This window comes from Macrobrachium rosenbergii, chromosome 19, assembly GCF_040412425.1.
Source record: "Macrobrachium rosenbergii isolate ZJJX-2024 chromosome 19, ASM4041242v1, whole genome shotgun sequence".
Lineage (NCBI taxonomy): Eukaryota > Metazoa > Arthropoda > Malacostraca > Decapoda > Palaemonidae > Macrobrachium > Macrobrachium rosenbergii.
The window spans coordinates 21,889,157-21,909,156 of record NC_089759.1 but is presented as its reverse complement, the minus strand read 5'-3'; the positions used below and the strand labels follow the sequence as shown (position 1 = coordinate 21,909,156).

The following is a 20,000-nucleotide window of genomic DNA, read 5'->3' as shown; positions in this document are numbered from 1 at the left end:
GGCAATCGAGTTTTCTGTACAGCGTATAATCAAGGTCATCGAAAGTAGATCTATCTTTCGGTGGTCTGTATGAGCTGCGGCCCATGACACTCTCAGCCACGGCCTGGTGGTGGCCCGTCCTATAGCGTTGCCAGAAGCACGATCATGGCTAACTAAATTTAACCCCAAGTAAAATCAAAACTAGTGAGGCTAGAGGGCTGCAATTTGGTATGTTTAATGAGTGGAGGGTGGATGATCAACATACCAATTTGCAACCCTCTAGCCTCAGTAGTTTTTAAGATCTGCGGGCGGACAGAAAAAGTGCGGACGGGCAGACAAAGCCATCTCAATAGTTTTCTTTTACAGAAAACTAAAACAATAAAGACTGATCTAATCCATTTTTTAATTCGCTTTATTTTTCCCTTCTTGATTTGCCAGCTTTCTTCCCTCGCTCAGCCAAGTACCTGTTGTTATTTTGTCCATTACTTAAAACAAGAATAGTCCGGTGAACCTAAAAATAAAGAATCAATCAGGTTCGTTATGTTAATTAAATTAAGGTTTGTGCTTCTGCCTAATGGGTCAATTCTTAGTGACCGTCGGGCCTGACTGCTACTTACTACTGCTGTTACTCGATCCTTAAGGTGCGTTACAAACCGATGAAGACCTAACGAAACGATAAGGGCTTTCATTAACATGAGAGAAAAGGTGGTTCAAATTAAGTATTTCACTAGACGCTGCGATGAAAATATTAATGGCAAGTAACGAAACTGAGAACACAAAGGGCAGAAAGAAATTAGTTTTACAAAAGTTAAACGGGTGAACGTTTAATTAGAACACAAACCATTTAATTAAAAATTGCGGTCCAATATCTGTTTAAGAGAGCAGTCTGACATGTGGACAATGCAATGTAAAGGAAGGGTTTCATACTACACTACTGTACCATGTGGGCAATACTCTAAAAGTTATTTATAAAAAAAAAAAAGCTACAAAAGCAATTTTTCACACGAAGAGAAGACCAAACAAGTAAACGTTAAAGGAGTCTTTTCTAGCCTTTATAGATAAGCATAAACGAACCCTGACCCAAATAGATTAACGACATTAAAAAAAGGCTTATAATGTTATGGAAACAATTCGACCCTCCTGTCTTTTAAAAGCAGCCAGGTTTACATATATATATATATATATATATATATATATATATATATATATATATATATATATATATGCATGATATATATATAATATTGTGTGTGTGAGAGAGAGAGAGAGAGAGAGAGAGAGAGAGAGAGAGAGAGAGAGAGAGAGAGAGAGAGAGAGAGAGAATGGTTTGTTTTGTGAAAAATGGACGCTGGTAACTTTCAAACTTCTTTGAGTAGCAATTAAAAAAACAAGTCACGAATATCAGTTGCGTGGAACTGATTTAGGCTTCCCACTCGCTCCACTTAACGCTCTCTCTCTCTCTCTCTCTCTCTCTCTCTCTCTCTCACCTAAGTCCTTTTAGCATGAAGCTGCAACCACAAGCCCTTCTCTACCCTAGCTGCTACCTATCAAAGTCAACTATTCACCAGGTACCTCATTCATTGCTACGGCAACAGAGACACTGTGAATTTTTCCGGTAACGGGCCTTCTCCTCCCCACTCCTACTTGCAATCGGATCGATCTCGTGTCTCTCGATGGTGAGGCAAGGTCTGCCTGTTTGTCATTACTTGCAAACACACACATCTGTCTACCAACCTACATTATATATATATATATATATATATATATATATATATATATATATATATATATATATATATATATATATAGATAGATAGATAATAGTATATATTTATATATGCATATATATAATGCACACACAAATAATGACCCACAAACAGGCTTAGCCTCACCACAGAGAGGTGTGTTTTTATATTATACTATATTATATTATATTATATGATATTATATATATACACACACATATATATATAATATAATATAAAAACACACACCTGTCGGTGGTGAGGCTAAGTCTGTTTGTGGGTCATTATTTGCAAACATGCAAACACACACACAAATCTTTTAACCTACATGTATATATATACCTATACGATCACTACAATTAACGCTAAAGCCCTTCTGAAACACTGCCAAGTTAATCGATGAAAAGCAATTAACATTACTTTCGTTTTACTTTCCAACCCTTGACATTTCAGGTCACGTTCATCGCTATAAGTCAAAAACCTGGCGAGACTGCTGCCATTATGATGTTATGGAAGCCCAGAGAAACGAACAGTGCGATTAGAGTTGAAAGTTAGGCCGAGAGAGCCCCTCAGATTAGAAGGTATCATGTCTGACGTGTAGGGAATTCTCAGCCCTCTCAATAAGATTCTGTCGCCGCTTGGAGAGCCTCTTTGACGAGTCCGTATTAAGTTGCTTCAACCTGCGGTTAAATATATAGGGTTTTATCATTAAGGATGTCTTGGGAACGTAAATCGCCACATGACGTTTAGACAGGTATACGAATTGAGGAAGTTTTACAGGGGTATAGTCGCTCAGTTGTCCATTGACAGGCTATTATGCACACAAGTTTTCTGACATTTAGAAGCTGATCGATACTGCATTCACCTCCTAGCATTACTCTTGGAAAATAAAATGCATTACAAGATTCGATATCCCACCAATGTATTGGCATCAAGGCTTAACTGATTTAATTCTTGTCGTTTTATTAGACTGCCCTTATGCCACTAATGGGCCTTTTGCACCTTTAAGCAGCCTGCACCTGAATTTTTCTAACTGCAAATTAGTTATGTCTACCTGTTTACAGTAACCGCCCCCCCGTCTCTCTCTCTCTCTCTCTCTCTCTCTCTCTCTCTCTCTCTCTCTCTCTCTCTCTCTGCGTCAAGCGTCTCAGCCCAGTCGACTCCGATATCCCACCAATGTACCTGATTTAGTTCTTGTCGTTTTATTAGACTGCCCTAATGCCACTACGGGCTCTTTGCACCTTAAGTAGTCCGCACCTGAATTTTTGTAACTGCAAATTAGTTGTCTACCTGTTTACAGTCCCCCCGTCTCTCTCTCTCTCTCTCTCTCTCTCTCTGCGTCAAGCGTCTCAGCCCAGTCGACTCCGATATCCCACCAATGTACCTGATTTAGTTCTTGTCGTTTTATTTGACTGCCCTAATGCCACTACGGGCTCTTTGCACCTTAAGTAGTCCGCACCTGAATTTTTGTAACTGCAAATTAGTTATGTCTACCTGTTTACAGTCCGGCCCCCCTACCCTCTGTGTGTGTCAAGCGTCTCAGCCCAATCGACTTCGATGCTACGCGAACTTTCGAAAGTTCCTTTCGTTAGCGTTAATGAAGTCTATTCAACCATATTATTAAATGGATACCCGGAGGAGACTTGCTCCAACACAAGTAGTCCCGGGAAAGTCATCCAAACTCGGGTTAACTTCAGTTTAACTTCTGTTAACAGTGGCCATAGTCGGTAATGTCATTGCGAATAACGGCTCTGGCTCTCTCTCTCTCTCTCTCTCTCTCTCTCTTTTAGGTTTCTCGGTCTTCATTGTGACTCACTGCCACACGTACCAGACTCTGAAGTATGTTGCAAGTCGCGGTAACTTTTTTTTTTTTTTTTTTGTACCCTAAGTTCAATCCCTCGGTTCTTGTTCTGTCTTGGAACCGTCAATCCAGTTCCCTCCCCCTCTCCCTTCGCTCGCACTGGAAATAATAATTTAACGAGGCGAAGCTTAATTAAGAAGTTGTAATGATATGCCATACCATTATCAACGCCGCCTCTCTCTCTTAGGGGTGAATTTCCAAAGGCATCATTAAAGGTCTCTTTTATTGTACACCGCGTTCGGAAATAACATCTGCGATTTCAAGGCTTGCTGCCTTGATTGACGGACTCAATAGAGCTTTGGAAATGCGTATAGGTACGCACGTGTTTGCGGAAGATTATAAACACTTCTATTTATAGGGTGTTTAATTATTGCAAATGTGTGTATGCATTACGTAGGCCGTTAAATTATTGCAAATGTGTGTATGCATTACGTAGGGTGTTTATGCAAATGTGTATGCATTACGTACTGTGTTTAGTTATTGCAAATGAGTGTATGCATTACGTTGGGTGTTTAATTATTGCAAATGTGTGTACGCATTACGTTGTGTTTAATTATTGAAAATGTGTGAATGTATTACGTAGGGTGTTTAATTATTGCAAATGTGTGTATGCATTATTTAGGGTGTTTTTATACTGCAAATGTGTGTATACATTACGTAGGGTATTTAATTATTGCAAATGTGTGTATGCATTATTTAGGGTGTTTAATTATTGCAAATGTGTGTATGCATTATTTAGGGCGTTTATTTATTGCAAACGTGTGTGAATACATTACGTAGGGTGTTTAATTACTGCAAATGTGTGTATGCATTACATCACCCTCTTCCTCCTCCTTGCAATAACAATCATCTTCAATACAATTAATGTTTACTCTCATCATCTGTCTGTCAGAAACTGAAGTCAATACAGTTTCAGTCCATCTAAATGCACATGAGTTCTTCCGTTAAATAATCACCTTCACTTATCATGATTATCATGGAACAGTTGGCAGACCGAGCTGGCGTTACAAAAGTTCATGTTCAACAGAACCTTTCTTCTCTAAACCGAGCTTGCGTTACAAAAGCTCATGTTCGACAGAATCATTCTTCTTTAAGTTTTTCTGTTTACAGAGAACAGGGGATTCAAATAAATCTTCTATGAAAATGAATAGTGACGGAAGGGCCCAACGCCCAAACGGAAATAACTACAAAATCTCTCATGATCTACGCAAAAAGTTTGTCAGACTATGCATCCGGAAAAAAATCATTATTTAAATTTTATTTCCATTAATAATATTGAACAAAAACCTATATGGAACATTTCAAAACTGCCATCATGAGGCAAGAATTGAGCAACAGGTCACTGATAACATGAACACAGTAAATAAATTGTAATGATAAAATTAACAAATATAAATAAATAAATACTAATGCTATGAACAATTAACAAATAAAAACATCTAAATAAACAGAACACCAAATTAATACGTATACATTACAGTAATTGTCCGCCTTAAAAGCTCTTTGATAATGAATCACTTATCAAAACATCTGTTACAATCAAGAACAAGAATGGCTGATCCTTTCTGAGCCTAAATAAAGTTAGTGTAAGTAAAATAAGTAAACGAAAAACAATTGAAGTGTAACTGCTCTACGGAGATGGTAGTCCGACAACTGCTCTGTGGGGATAGCAGTCCGATAACTGCCCTGTGGAGATAGCAGTCCGACAACTGCTATGTGGAGATAGTAGTCTGACAACTGTTCTGTGGAGACCGCAGTCCAACAACTGCCATGTGGAGATATTAGTCTGACAACTGCTATGGGGGGTAGCAGTCCGACAACTGTTCTTTGGAGAGAGCAGTCCGACAACTGCTCTGTGGAGATAGCAGTCTAACAACTACTCTGTGGAGATCGCAGTCCCACAACTGCTTTGTGGAGATAGCTGTCCGACAATTGCCATGTGGAGATAGCAGTCCGACAACTGTTCTGTGGAGACAGCAGTCTGACAACTGCTCTGTGGAGACAGTAGTCTGACAACTACTCCGTGGAGATGGCAGTCCGACAACTGCTCTGTGGGGATAGCATTCCGACAACTGTTCTGTGGAGATCGCAGTCCGACAACTGCTCTGTGGAGATAGCAGTCCGACAACTGCTCTGTGGAGATAGCAGTCTGACAACTACCCTGTGGAGATAGCAGTATGACAACTGCTCTGTGGAGATAGCAGTCTAACTGCTCTGTGGAGATAGCAGTCTGACAACTACTCCGTGGAGATGGCAGTCCGACAACTGCTCTGTGGGGATAGCATTCCGACAACTGTTCTGTGGAGATCGCAGTCCGACAACTGCTCCGTGGAGATAGCAGTCCGACAACTGCTCTGTGGAGATAGCAGTCTGACAACTACCCTGTGGAGATAGCAGTATGACAACTACTCTGTGGAGATAGCAGTCCGACAACTCTGTGGAGATAGCAGTCCAACAACTGCCCTGTGGAGATATCAGTCAGACAACTGCTCTGTGGAGACAGCAGTCTGACAACTGCTCTATGGAGATGGCAGTCCAACAACTGCTCTGTGGAGATAGCAGTCCGACAACTGCTCTGTGGAGATCACAGTCCGGCAACTGCTCTGTGGAGATAGCAGTCTGACAAATGCTCTGTAGAGATAGCAGTCCGACAATTGCCCTGTGGAGATAGCAGTCCGACAACTGCTCTGTGGAGATAGCAGTGCGACGACTGCTCTGTGGAGATCGCAGTTCGACATCTGCTCTGTGGAGATAACAGCCAAAGATTGTTCTGTAGAGATAGCAGCCTCAAATTTGCTCTCTAAGGCAAGGTCCTACAAACGCTCTCGGGAGATAACAGTCACACGATTGTTCTGAGAAGGTAACAGTCTCAAACTACTCTGCTGATTATTCTTCAGAGATAGCAGTCCCAGAACTACTATGCAGACAGCAGTCCTTAAATTACAATTGGAGATATATGTTAGTAGTCTCAGGATAAGTCTCCAAAGATAGCAATCCCTGGCCGACTCTGGGGAGATAAGTCCCCAGACTGCTCTGCGGAGATAGCAGTCCCAGACTTGCTCTGGAGAAATAGCAGTCTTGAATTGCCATGGGGATATAAGATTTCAGCGGGGGCAGTCCCAGAATGACTCAGGGGGAGATAGCAGTCCAAGCATTTTTTTGCGGAGACAGAACTCCCAGTACTGCTTTGGGGAGAAAGCATTCCAAAGACTGCTCTTGGGTGACAGCAGTCCAAGGACTTTGCATGAGTTCTTGAGTTCCCCGATTCCTAAAGCCTTCCGGTTTTCCTGAACCCAATAAAAAACGGGTTCAAGACCCGTTCGCCATCCTTAACATTTTTTCATAGCCCTGCCTACTTTTATTCAGCAAAGGCACTGAATTAACCGTCACGGACTCACGAAGACCATTATACGTTAAAGGAACATACTACTAATTTTCCCGTCATATTGTCTAAAGGATCATTGTGAAACTCTCTCTCTCTCTCTCTCTCTCTCTCTCTCTCTCTCTCTCTCTCTCTCTCTCCGTAGCAACAATTCTTTTCTCCTTTTCTTCTCAAATTAATTTCCAGTAGAATAGATTTTGTTCCTTCCATCAACCCAACAGCAGTAACTACTGATAGTTATACTGATAAATGAACAAGCACACACACTCTCTCTCTCTCTCTCTCTCTCTCTCTGTAGCAACAATTCTTTTCTCACTTTTCTTCCCCAAATTAATTTCCTGTGAGAACAGATTTAGTTCCTTTCATCAACCCAACACCAGCATCCATGACACCTCCCCTCCCTACCGGCTCCCCTACCCCCTTTTCTCACTGACAACACTTTCTTTTTCGTTTCTTACTCAAACTAATTTCCAGAGAGAGCAGATTTAGTCCCTTCCATCATGCCAGCTGGACTACTACAACCAACAACTAACCCCCCCACCGCCCTACACCCCCAAGTGCCATTATCGCACCTCTGCAAACAGTGACACGTGAAATTCGTTTCGTGAATTAATCAACGTGAGAGAAACAGAATCCGGATCTACATCAGTTTCTTTTATTCGTTTCGTGATTCATTTGTTTTGTCTCAACTCCTGTCATGTTGAACTGTCTTCTGAAATCAAGAGTTTCATTCCCTTTAGTTAATAATTCAATGAAAATATATATCTTCCTACAAAGACTATTTATCTAATTACGATTTCCCTCTAGATGGAGAACCTCGGGAACCATTATTGGTAATGTATTCAAGGTGCATAAAACCTGTTCTTCGAAACGGCTTCCGACCTATTTTAGTATTACAAGACACACCCCACTCACTTCTTCGCCCAGACGGCACCTCAGTCTCAGTATTTATGCAGACGCATCTACCATACCATGCCATGAACAAAGCCTCGAAAACCACTTTCGAAAAGAAACAACAAAGAAAAGAGAAAATCTAAGGCGGTGTTCGCCGCTTCCTAATTACAACCCTAGCTATATTGAACAAGACGAAATTAGCTTCAAAGACAGAATCCTTGATTAGCTCGGTTTTGGGCGTCTCTCTCTCTCTCTCTCTCTCTCTCTCTCTCTCTCTCTCTCTCTCTCTCTGCGCGCTAATGCTCTTCCTTATTATGAAATCAAAGTCGCACACAGTTTCCATTCGGGATTAGGGAAACTGGAATAATCCCATGACGTAATATTGGATCCCGTTAGAGACTGCGGAAACTGGAATCAGTCAGTGACGCAATATCGGGTTTTGAAATCTTGTGTGATTCCAACAGTACCTACCTATGACACCTCGAATTAATCTTATGATTAAAAGCGACTTATTGTCCTAATAACTAATGTACGTCAATAGCTTGTTTCATAATAGAGTAATAGACTATCTACGATTACTGTGTTAATTATTTTTATAAGAAACTGACTCTGGTAACTTACAATATAAATTATTAAAAAATGCTGAGGTTAAATATATTTTTTCTTACAACGGCAGAGCACGGTCTCGGTATTAATCTTTCTTTCGATAATCTAAAGACTACAACGATAAAAGGCTAGGCATACTTAACGATCCTTGTGACGACGAGGAAATTATTGCTTTGACGCCAACTGAACTTAACAATCAGTTAATTCCTACGAAAAAAAATTTCAGTGTTAAAGTGAGAAAAAGGGGTGGATTCACACACAAAAAAAGGGGGGGGCAGAGAGACCATATTTTAAGAAAAAGATCCTTCCCAGCGGAAAGCAAGATTGTAGACCTATAAAGAACAATAAAACTAATACACAGAAAAAGCCTCTAATGTGTAAAGAAAAAGGCCGACTAACAAGTGTTGTGTTGTCTCGCCAAAACCTGGTCTTCTTCCTCTCTTCTGATCTCATTCACTCATTCACACCTTTGAAGAGAAGTGGCTCCGTCAAATCCGAGTAGGCCTAACCTGGCATGAAGCGAGGCAACGTAGGAATTGGTGCATGAGGCTTCGGCCCGCAAAAAAATAAATACTGTGCCTCCCCAGAAAAGAGAGAGAGAGAGAGAGAGAGAGAGAGAGAGAGAGAGAGAGAGAAAGCTGATAGGCAACAACAAAGAAAAGGTGCACAGGTCTTTTTTTTTTACCCATTCAATTCTATTTCGCTTGAAGAAATCTGACCGTTTTGTATCCTCCCAACCCCACCCCACCCCAGCCCCTCTCTCTCTCTCTCTCTCTCTCTCTCTCTCTCTCTCTCTCTCTCAGCTTAAACTTTCAATGTAAGAGGAGGAGGGGTTATTTTCAATGTAAGAGGAGGAGGGGTTATTTTCAAGTTCCTGGAGGCGTGCGTGGGTGGCGTGGGATCAAATCGTGGGAAAAAACAGCTGCGAATTTCGTTCTTCGTTTCTCTTCCGTTTTAAATATACGAATTTCCGTTCAAGTTCCCGTTTACTTTGTTTGATGGGTTAGGTACTGCATACCCTTGTCCTGTGTGTAACACTCCTACACACGCATATAAACAGGCTGACAAACATACACATTTGTCCAATATATATATATATATATATATATATATATATATATATATATATATATATATATATATATACAAATATATATATATATACACATATATATATATACATATAATATAGATATAGATATACATATATATATATATATATATATATATATATATACACACACACACATACACTTCTAAACCCTAGAAATAGACTAATGCTATTGTAACTTAGTCTGGCCAGTTACCCAGTTGGTACAAAGGTAACCAAAACGAACGCGAACTGACACCCCGTTAATTTGTGGATTTTCTCTTGAGCTAGATAAAAGCGACAGGTTATCCCCAAGATAAGATAAGTTTGGCACTAATCGCCATTACATTGAGCGAGGGATATTTCTCGGTTCTGGGGCATTTATCACTGGCAGAGGGATTCGTTTACTTCTTGGGGATATTTGCTTTAGATTTCATAAATTATTTAGCCTCTTGGCAGTACAGTGCTCAAGCACTTACCCAATTTTTTTCATTTGACGTAATATCTACTATATGCGTGTATATATATACATACATATATGTACATGTATACATATATGTATATGTATATGTATATATATATATATATATATATATATATATATATATATATATATATATATATATATATATATATATAAACCTTCATGATTCATTCTTCGAAGTCTACCTCACGAAGCGAGAGACCTGAGTTCAATCCCACAGAACGGAACGACTTTTGTAGGTTCCTGAAAAAAATCCATTGCGATTGTAGGTGAATTACGCACGTGGTGGTTAGTCGACTGCTGTTTCACATAAAGGGTGTACAAGGGCAAGGGGCTATAACCTAATCTTTAAGTATATAGCCTATATACATATATGTATATATATATATATATGCATATATATATACATATGTGTGCGTGTGCACATACGCTATCGGGAAATAAAACGACGAATGAAGGAGAAATAAAAATATCATAATGAAAAAATAAATATTTAGCTTATTGATTATTCCTTTTAAATAAGAGTCGCACCAATTAAGAATGCAGCCACAGACGGTAGAGATTAAAGGGAAATAAAAAAAAAAAATTATACAAGAATTTTTCTTGTCTCTGGCCCGGCCAGAGAACGGGGAAGAATGGTTTAATGTATACATCAAACAATTAAGAAGTTTTGGAAAGATGCATATCGGGGAAGAAGTGTTGGAACGAAAGGCCCTCAATGTCCAGAAAGTGAGATTTCATGAACATATAAGTTTAAAATGGTAAAATCAAAGAAGGTCAGAATGACTTGTTACTTCCAGGCTCCATAAGTTGACGTCAGATCACAGTTTTTCCTGTAAAAAATTATCTTTTCCTCTGCCTTCCAAACAAAAACTACCCTTGACAGTAATTAAAAAGAAGAATTACTCTTATCCTAAAAAAAACTTACTCATTTTCCTAAGATCATCCTTGGACTTGTTACGGCGGCTAGGTACTGTCTTTCAATCTTCCTAACTGGATACGTAAAAAGTTTTAAAATATATATTACGAGAGAAATAAGCCTTTAAGTATAACAAGAAACCGTGACGTATTTTAGTTAGCATTAAAAAAAAAAAACGCTTACACCACCAGTCTCCCTGGAAGTTCTACATAATTTATGACTACTACTGTTCAGTAAATTGTCACCTTTCACACACAAGGTGAATGAAAAGGAAAATTAGTCATAACATCATAACAGGAAAACAATATTTAAAACATGCACGAGTAAAAATGTATGAGCATTTTTTATAAGAATCCAAAACCTAAAGAATTTTGCAAAAGAAACACCATTTACTGGGAAAATCTGCATCCAGTTTTTTTTTTTTTTTTATGAACAAACTAAATCTTCGTAAACATATCCAGTCACTGGACAGATCGAATATCACGAGTTCCATATGATTAGACTCGGGACAGAGGAGTCGGCCTCCTGAATAACATTTCATCCCTCAATCAATTCTGCATTTTCCAATTTGACAAATAGCTCTCATAACTGAAAACTGTAATATGATTCCGAACTCGCCAGCCCGCCACCGCCCCCCCCAAAAAAAATAAACGAGAAAAGGTCATCTAATTTTATGAGTGAAAACTGTTGAGCAATATGAAAAAATAATAATAATAAAAAAGGGGCTTTTCCGCTTTATGAAAAAAAAGGGCATTTCATATCGGAACTCATTCAAAACTTTTTTTCTTTTTTAGACTACTGCTCCAATCAACACTTACGCTTATAAATAATAGGATTTTGTATCAGTTTATTTAATGAAAAGTCTCTTAAAGACATTTGATAACATAATTTTGGATTTGTTTTCCATTATGATAAACAAACACATCCACTGCATTAGAAAATTATATACACACATATGTATATATATAAATACACACACACACACACACACACACATATATATATATATATATATATATATATATATATATATATATATATATATATATAATTTATATATGTATATATATATAGAATATATATATATATATATATATATATATATATATATATTATATATATATATATATATATATATATATATTATATATATATATATATATATATAATAAACAAAACAGAACAGGCCGCTATGAAGCTATTACAGAACAAAGGGAAAAATGCACATGAACCCAACCACACACACACATAAACTGACCTTAACATCCATATAAATTAAGTAGACTAAAAAACGACACTGCAAACGCAAAAAAAAATTAGAGATATAATCACTATATGAGAAAAAAATTATATATTCATCACTTACACTGACATACAAAGAAACAGCATTTTTTACGTAAATATACACACCCGCACACACTGATACATAAACAAAGACTTAATGTTCACATAAATTTGCAAAAAAGAAATATTACACACAACCAGGCATTAATGTTCACAAGTACAAAATAGAAAAAAAATAAATTTCACGTGTACACACTATAAGCCATGAAAAATACAATTAACAGAATCATTAATGTTCACATAAAAGCAAAATAAAAAATACACACGTGTACACACACACACACAAACACACGTACACACAGGTCTAAAGTAAAAGCCAGAAGAGTGTGTGTGCCTAAAGGCTATGTCTACGAAAAATGCTTTTTGGCCCAACGAGAGAGAACACACTCCTCTATCCTTAGAGTCAACATAAAGGAAAAGGCCGACTCTCTCTCTCTCTCTCTCTCCAATCCATCAAACGTAAGGAGCATTATTTTCTATTGCTGTGTCGTCACAGGATTCGTGTTCTCCAGTGTGTGTGTGTTTTAAACATCGTGACTTCAGTTGTAAGGCAATGTCTAGTTTAAACATCGCGACTTCAGTTGTAAGTGTAAGGCAATGTCTAGTGCAACCATCGCGACTTCAGTTGTAAGTGTAAGGCAATGTCTAGTTTAAGCATCGCGACTTCAGTTGTGTAAGGCAATGTCTAGTTTAAACATCACGACTTCAGTTGTACTGTAAGGCAATGTCTTGGAAACTTGAAGAAGTTGCTAATTCATTTGTAGAGCAAAGTCAAGCTATATGTATTCGGAGCAATCCAAAGACATTCTTCCTGTAGCTATATAGCAAAGCCGCGAGCACTGTTTTCGCTGAGTGAACTGGAACGCCTAAAGCTGAAATAGTTTTGCATTTTTCCGACCAAATAATTGATACGCTACATGTTTTGATCTTCCATGAAGTTCTCTCTCTCTCTCTCTCTCTCTCTCTCTCTCTCTCTTAAAACAAATATCTTTGATCTGTATATAACCTAATAATTATCACAACTGCTACAATATCTCATGACATTCCTTCAAAACATCAAAATGAGCACAAAAAATCTTCCCTTTTGTTCGAAGGTGCTGTTTCTCTCATTATAATATAACAGGGTTTGTTCTCTCTCTCTCTCTCTCTCTCTCTCTCTCTCTCTCTCAATGTCGCAAGAGTACATTGCAATTTCCTACTGCCTATCAACAGCTTCTCGTATTTATTCAGCGGAAATCAACATTCCTCGGACGGCTCTGTTTCACGAGCGTCAGGCTATACCGTTTTCGCTTTAGCCTATAATTTTCCCTCTTTAAAGAAACGAGCTCATCGCTTCCTTTAAAATGTTAGCCATTTGTGTTCCTTTTCAGCTGATTCTTATCTTCCTTCTTCTAACCCTGGATTGCCCGTTAATGCTTCGTCTGCATTAAAGTAATTTATGGAGCCATGCATCACTCGAAATTCACGGTATAAATAATTCCGTTAACAGCAGGACCTCCTTCATTTGAAGTCATGTAGAATAGCAATACAAATTGACAGAAATCCATAAACAGTAACAAAATAATCCACAGGGAAAAAGATATCTGCAAAAATAGAAACGGAGATCAATCATATCCGTCTAATTACAACATTAGCAGAAACGAGACAACTATAGCGATTAATTTATAATTTCACACGTGGGCGGATAAGAATGGACAGAAATCCTCCCCCGCCCGCCACCCCGTGTTCATTCGCTCAAAGTACAGAAATCAGCTCATTGTCCGTCAACTTCAAACAGGTGCATGGACAGACAACAATGATCAGATATCCACCCTTTTACCTGTCAACTTACACGTGTACGCGCGGACAACAATGAACATCTATTCCCCCCACCCCCTTACCTGTCTATTACCGAAAAACGGACGGAGGAGCAGCCTGCCACTTACCTGTAACTTTCACCGGAGGTCTGTTTGCCCCTGCAAAGAGAGAAAGAAAGAAAAAATAAGAGAATAATAACGGAGAATCTGAACAATAGTCATCCTTAATTAATCAGCAACACCATCTAGAGAACAATGAAACATTGATTCTGCCTTTTCGTTCGAAGCATGCGTTTTGCACTTGCTTGCCTGGGTTGAGCCAATGCATATCAGGGTAGTTTTACTTTACACACACACAGACACACGCACGCACGCACACACACACACACACACACACACATATATATATATATATATATAAATATATATATATATATATATATATATATATATATATATATATATATATATATATATATATACAGAGAGAGAGAGAGAGAGAGAGAGAGAGAGAGAGAGAGAGAGAGAGAGAGAGAGAGAGATAGAGAGAGAGAGAGAGAGAGAGAGAGAGAGAGGTTATCACCCACTGGAACTAACTCGTCTAATAAAAAAAGGCGTGAAGCAAAAATACGCTAATATATAGTACATACACACACATATATATGTGTGTGTGCGAGTGTGTGTCACGCATTACCACAAGTGAATACATGAGATTCACTTATGGTGAGGTATGATAAACGAAACATATGTTAAAGTGATTATAATCATGAATGCGTGTATATATATATATATATATATATATATATATATATATATATATATATATATATATATATATATATATAATATTATATAGTTTCCTTATTAAGGGTGGCCTATAGAGGAAAATTTTAAGAAAGTACTCCCTGTGACATTTATACTTTTACTACCGATCCACTCTTTAGGACAGTCGCTTCACCAGTGAATGGGTCCGGGTTCAATTCCCTGACAGCTGAAACTTTTGGGAAGTTTCTTTAAATCAAAATATGCTTCTGTTCTCCTAAGTACTGATTTACGTTCTTGTCAGTTAGAAGACCGTGGCAGATGGAAACCAATTATTATTATTATTATTATTATTATTCGGAAGATGAACCCTATTCATATGGAACAAGCCCACAGTGGCCATTGACTTGAAATTCAAGCTTCCAAAGAATATGGTGTTCATTTGAAACAAGTAACAGAAGGTAATAAGAAATACAGAAAGAAGAGATAAGTTATTACAAAAGAAAAAAATAACTTAACAAATTAATAAGTAAATAGATAAAAATGAAAGTAAATTATAAAATGCACGGACAATTACTTTAGGGTAGTAATTCATTGGATCATCGCTTGAACTTTTGAGGTTCCAGTTGCACAACAGACTGGAATACAGAGGAACGAACTGCTAAGCCAACTCTCCATGCAAGAGAATGGTGGATGTTGAAAGGGAGCGAGAGAGAAAAAGCCTAAAGCTCGGAGGGAGGAGAGGAAGACCTTGAACTGCTGGATAGGTAGAGAGCAAGAGGTAAAAGAAACGACGGGAATCTACTGTGTATCCAGGAAGCGTGAGAGCCCATGAAAGATACCGATTAATGGGGCAGTGTTTGTAGAGGGTTAGATACTCACCTAATGAGCCTTCATTGTTGCTATGCTAAGTGCCTCATGTTAAGGAAGTTTACTGCACAAGGATGCTAAATTTCTTCCATGAATATGTTATAAAGCAAACTACCTCGATTTACATTAAGACTGAACAATGGTGAGGATCTTTATAACAGAAAAATGTCACAGAAGAAGAAGAAGAAGAAGAAGAAGAAGAAGAAGAAGAAGAGAGAGAGAGAGAGAGAGAGAGAGAGAGAGAGAGAGAGAGAGAGAGAGAGAGAGAGAGAGAGAGAGAAGCATTTTATATAGGGGATGAATGGCTGTGTAATCTTGTTTTTTACTAACTTGAAATTATCCAGGAACACTTGAATGCAAATTCACCCCAGCAACAAAAAAATACCTACAGAACATTAAACTAAAGTACACATAATGTTCACCCATTACATCTGCACAAAGCCATTGCGGGCTACTCATTTTGAGAAATACCATAAATGGAATTTACTCCTTATGGGACACTGTGGGATTTAGAACCCAAAAATTTCTACAAAATTCTTCAGAAATAAAGGTTTAGTGAAAAAAGTAACAACGGCCATTTTCCGAGCCGCTCGAAATCCGTGAGAGAAAAATAAACTTGATTTCTCTCTCCTCTCCGTATTTACATAAATGCCCCGCATGCGAATGCAACGCACGCACATGATTTGAGAGAGAAAAACTTTTCTAACGGAATCAGAAAAATAACGAGAGAAAACCTCATGAAAAAAACAGATACGGTCGAACAGAAAGAAATGGTAACAAAAGCAGACGGAAGCGGGAAGGGAAATCCAAACCAAAATACAAGTAAAAAAAAAAAGCGCCGAAATTTCTTCGGCGCAATCGAGTTTTCTGTACAGCGTATGATGCTGTATGTGCCGCGACCCATGAAACTTTCAGCCACGGCTCGGTGGTGACATGCCCTACAGCGTTGCCAGACACACGACCATGGCTAAATTTAACCTTAAATAAAATAAAAACTACTGAGGCTAGAGGGCTGCAATTTGGTATGTGATGATCAACATACCAATTTGCAGCCCTCTAGCCTCAGTGGTTTTCAAGATCTGGGGGCGGACTCAAAAAGTGCGGACGGACATACAAAGCCGTCTCGATAGTTTTCTTTTACAGAAAACTAAGAAGGGATGAAGGAAAATTGGATAAAACAGAGAAAAAACGAAGGGATGAAAAAATAAAAAAAACTGGAAGGCAATAGGAAGAAGAAGAAGAAAAAGAAAAACAAACAAACGAGAAGGGAAAACAGGAGGAGGTGCAAAGCCATTCCGGAGTAACGACCGAAGCCAAACGAAAATTCGGGTTGACAGGATCGCCCCGATATTTCCTCTAATAGAAAAGGCACCGAGGAAAAGTAATCGTCCTTCCTTAGGGGTGACAGGAGGTGGAGAGAGGGAATAACGGGAGCAAATAAAAGGGCGAGGAAAAAAAAATAGAAAAGGTAAAAAAAAGAAAAAAATTCAGAGAGGAGACAAAAACAGTGATAAAATAAACAGGTGTGAGACAGGAAAATAGAGAGGAAAAAAATAAGAGAACGAGACAGAAAAAAATTGGAAGGTAAAAAGAAAGATAAACAAAGACACAGAGAATAAGAAGATAGAAATAGTGGAAAAAGGGGAGAGAGAGAGAGAGAGAGAGAGAGAGAGAGAGAGAGAGAGAGAGAGAGAGAGAGAGAGAGAGAGAGAGATTATGTGAAACAAATCCTCATTCACTTGCAAACAAACCGATTCGACTTAAATTATACTCACGCACATAAAAACAAGAGGAATAGAGATTCTCTCTTTGTGTGTGTGTGTGTTTCTCTAAACAGGAAGAATGGGAATTGGGGAAAGAGCTACTCTCACCAAATAAACGATATCGTCGAACTAAAGGGATGGGGAAACAAAAGGAGTGGATGGGAGGCTGGGGGAAGGAGAGGCCAAAACAAAAGCTGAAACAAAAAGGGAAAACGAAAATGGTCGAAATAACGACCAAAGGTAAAGGGAAAACTCAGAATGACAAGATCCTCTGATATTTTCCCTCGAACAGAAAGGCGACTGCCGAAAAATAAAATCAATCTTCCGTTGGAACCTGTGGGAGAAATTCCTTCCGAATCGAGTAAAAGAAGCACGGGAGAGAGAGAGAGAGAGAGAGAGAGAGAGAGAGAGAGAGAGAGAGAATACAACCATTATGAAGCATAACCTATGTTCAAAATACAAATAAAATCACTTCACAATTTTCTAAAGCCTAGTGGAGATAGAACGTTAGCGACAAAACAAAAATTGAGATATGAAAAATGACAAAATCAGAGAAGAGAGAGAGAGAGAGAGAGAGAGAGAGAGAGAGAGAGAGAGAGAGAGAGAGAGAGAGAGAGGCAGGCAGGACTTCAGAACGAAATTATGAGAAACCGGGAGAAAAACCCTCAAACTTTTCTAATCTGAGGCATTGTTCGGGGATTCTTCTTCTGTCCTATTTGCCGGAGAAGAAAAGGTTTATGTAAAATCTTCCTCACTCGATCATCAATCGTTTTCTCTCTCTCTCTCTCTCTCTCTCTCTCTCTTCTTGTCTCTACCTGTCGTCATCGGAATGCCAGTTTATAATGATGATGCTTCTACTCTGCGTACCGACCACACCGTTTTATTATCATATATCTTTATATTCTTTATAATTTTGATATACCATAATACGACACATATATGCGGAACTGCCTTTAACTTTCAATCATTAAAGACTATTTACCGATAAGCTTCTAATCTACGAGAGGAATCAAATTTCTGTGAGATAACTGGTCTTCTTAAACCTCTCTCTCTCTCTGTCGTAATGCTAATTCCACCATTGTTTCTCGTTTATGCTATTAATGTCGAATAACAATAATTTACTATTTCGCTCCTTCTTATCCTTCTACCTCATTTCTCACTATTAATAATCGGTTTTCCTCATCTATCTTTCTGTTATTAATCTTTTCCTTTCTTTCTTCTATATCATCAAACCTCCTACTTTCACGAAAAGATAAATAACAGAAAATAATATAAACTTACTACTCTACTTTCAAGAGGAGATAAATACGATAATAACAGTTAATTCTGAAAAGACCAATTTAGTACATCAGACAATAACTGGGCTATGAGAGAGCGAGCTCGTTGTATTGTCAGAGATAGCAAGAAATAAATGTGCCTTTTAAATGGATCTTGAAAGTACTCAAGGCCACCGAGTGAGCACGAAAAAAAAGTAAAAAAATGGACCGAAGTTTCTTCGGCGCAATCGAGTTTTCTGCACAGCGTGTAATACTGTATGACACTTTCAGCCACGGTCGGGTGGTGGCCTCAGCCATGGCCCATAAAACTCTTACCCGCGGCCCATGAAACTCTGCCACGGTCCGGTGGTGGCTGTGTTGTTGGTGCCTACAGCGATGCCAGAAGTACGATTATGGCTAAATTTAACCTACAAAAAAAAAAAAAAACTATTGGGTCTAGAGGGCTGTATGTTTGATGACTATAGGGTGGATGCTCAACACACCAATTTGCAGCCCTCTAGCCTCAGTAGTTTTTAAGATCTGAGGGCGGACAGAAAAAGTGTAGACAGAATAAAAAAAAAAAAGCAAAAACAGAAGAGAAGGGAGGCAACTGATCAGACGTTTAGGGCTGCAAGGGAGAAAATCTGGAGCAAACACCTGGATGTTAGGGAAGATTAAGCAAAATAAGAACTAATTCCGCAATACCTTGGAGCGAATGAAAATAATTATTCATTGTCTTTGTGGTGAGATTGCAGGTCCTGCATCATCACGATACCTCGTACAGTGAGAAGCCGTAGTGTAAGGGTGAACTAAATTATCATAACAAACGAACACCTCCGCATACACATCAAAGACCGAAATCCGAAGGCAAGCAAAAATTACATAAAGACTCTTAAAAAGCACAATAACATGAAGATAACGCACATGCGATAGGATGTGTCTTAACAGAAGTCTATAAGGACGCCGAGTTCGGAAAACAGCTCCTTTGGGTAGAAACACAATACTTCTGACATTAAAGCAATTCTGTTTTGGAAAAGAGACAGGAAAACCATGCTTTCCTGACAGATAAACATCTACATCTTGAAAAAGAAATATTTATTGGTATGAAACCAAGTCAGCTCTCCCTTGGCAAAACAAAGACGTTCTTTAAAAAAATCTTGAAAATAGAAAAAAGGTTCTCTTGGTATGAAAGCCACGTTGTTGGAGCCGGCTTGAGAAAGGTCAAAATGTCTTTTTTCTGGTGCAGAAG

General features: G+C 38.4%; 1 protein-coding gene across 13 annotated transcripts in view; it reads right to left on the bottom strand.

The window, feature by feature from the left end:
• Nucleotides 1-20,000, bottom strand: part of mAChR-A (muscarinic Acetylcholine Receptor, A-type) — a 762,830-nt gene that overhangs the window by 357,782 nt on the left and 385,048 nt on the right. For all 13 annotated transcript variants that reach the window (XM_067121249.1, XM_067121255.1, XM_067121256.1 and 10 more), the window contains one exon: nucleotides 14,230-14,259. The gene's annotated coding sequence lies outside the window, so the exon portion shown is untranslated. The remainder of the gene's footprint in view (nucleotides 1-14,229; nucleotides 14,260-20,000) is intronic.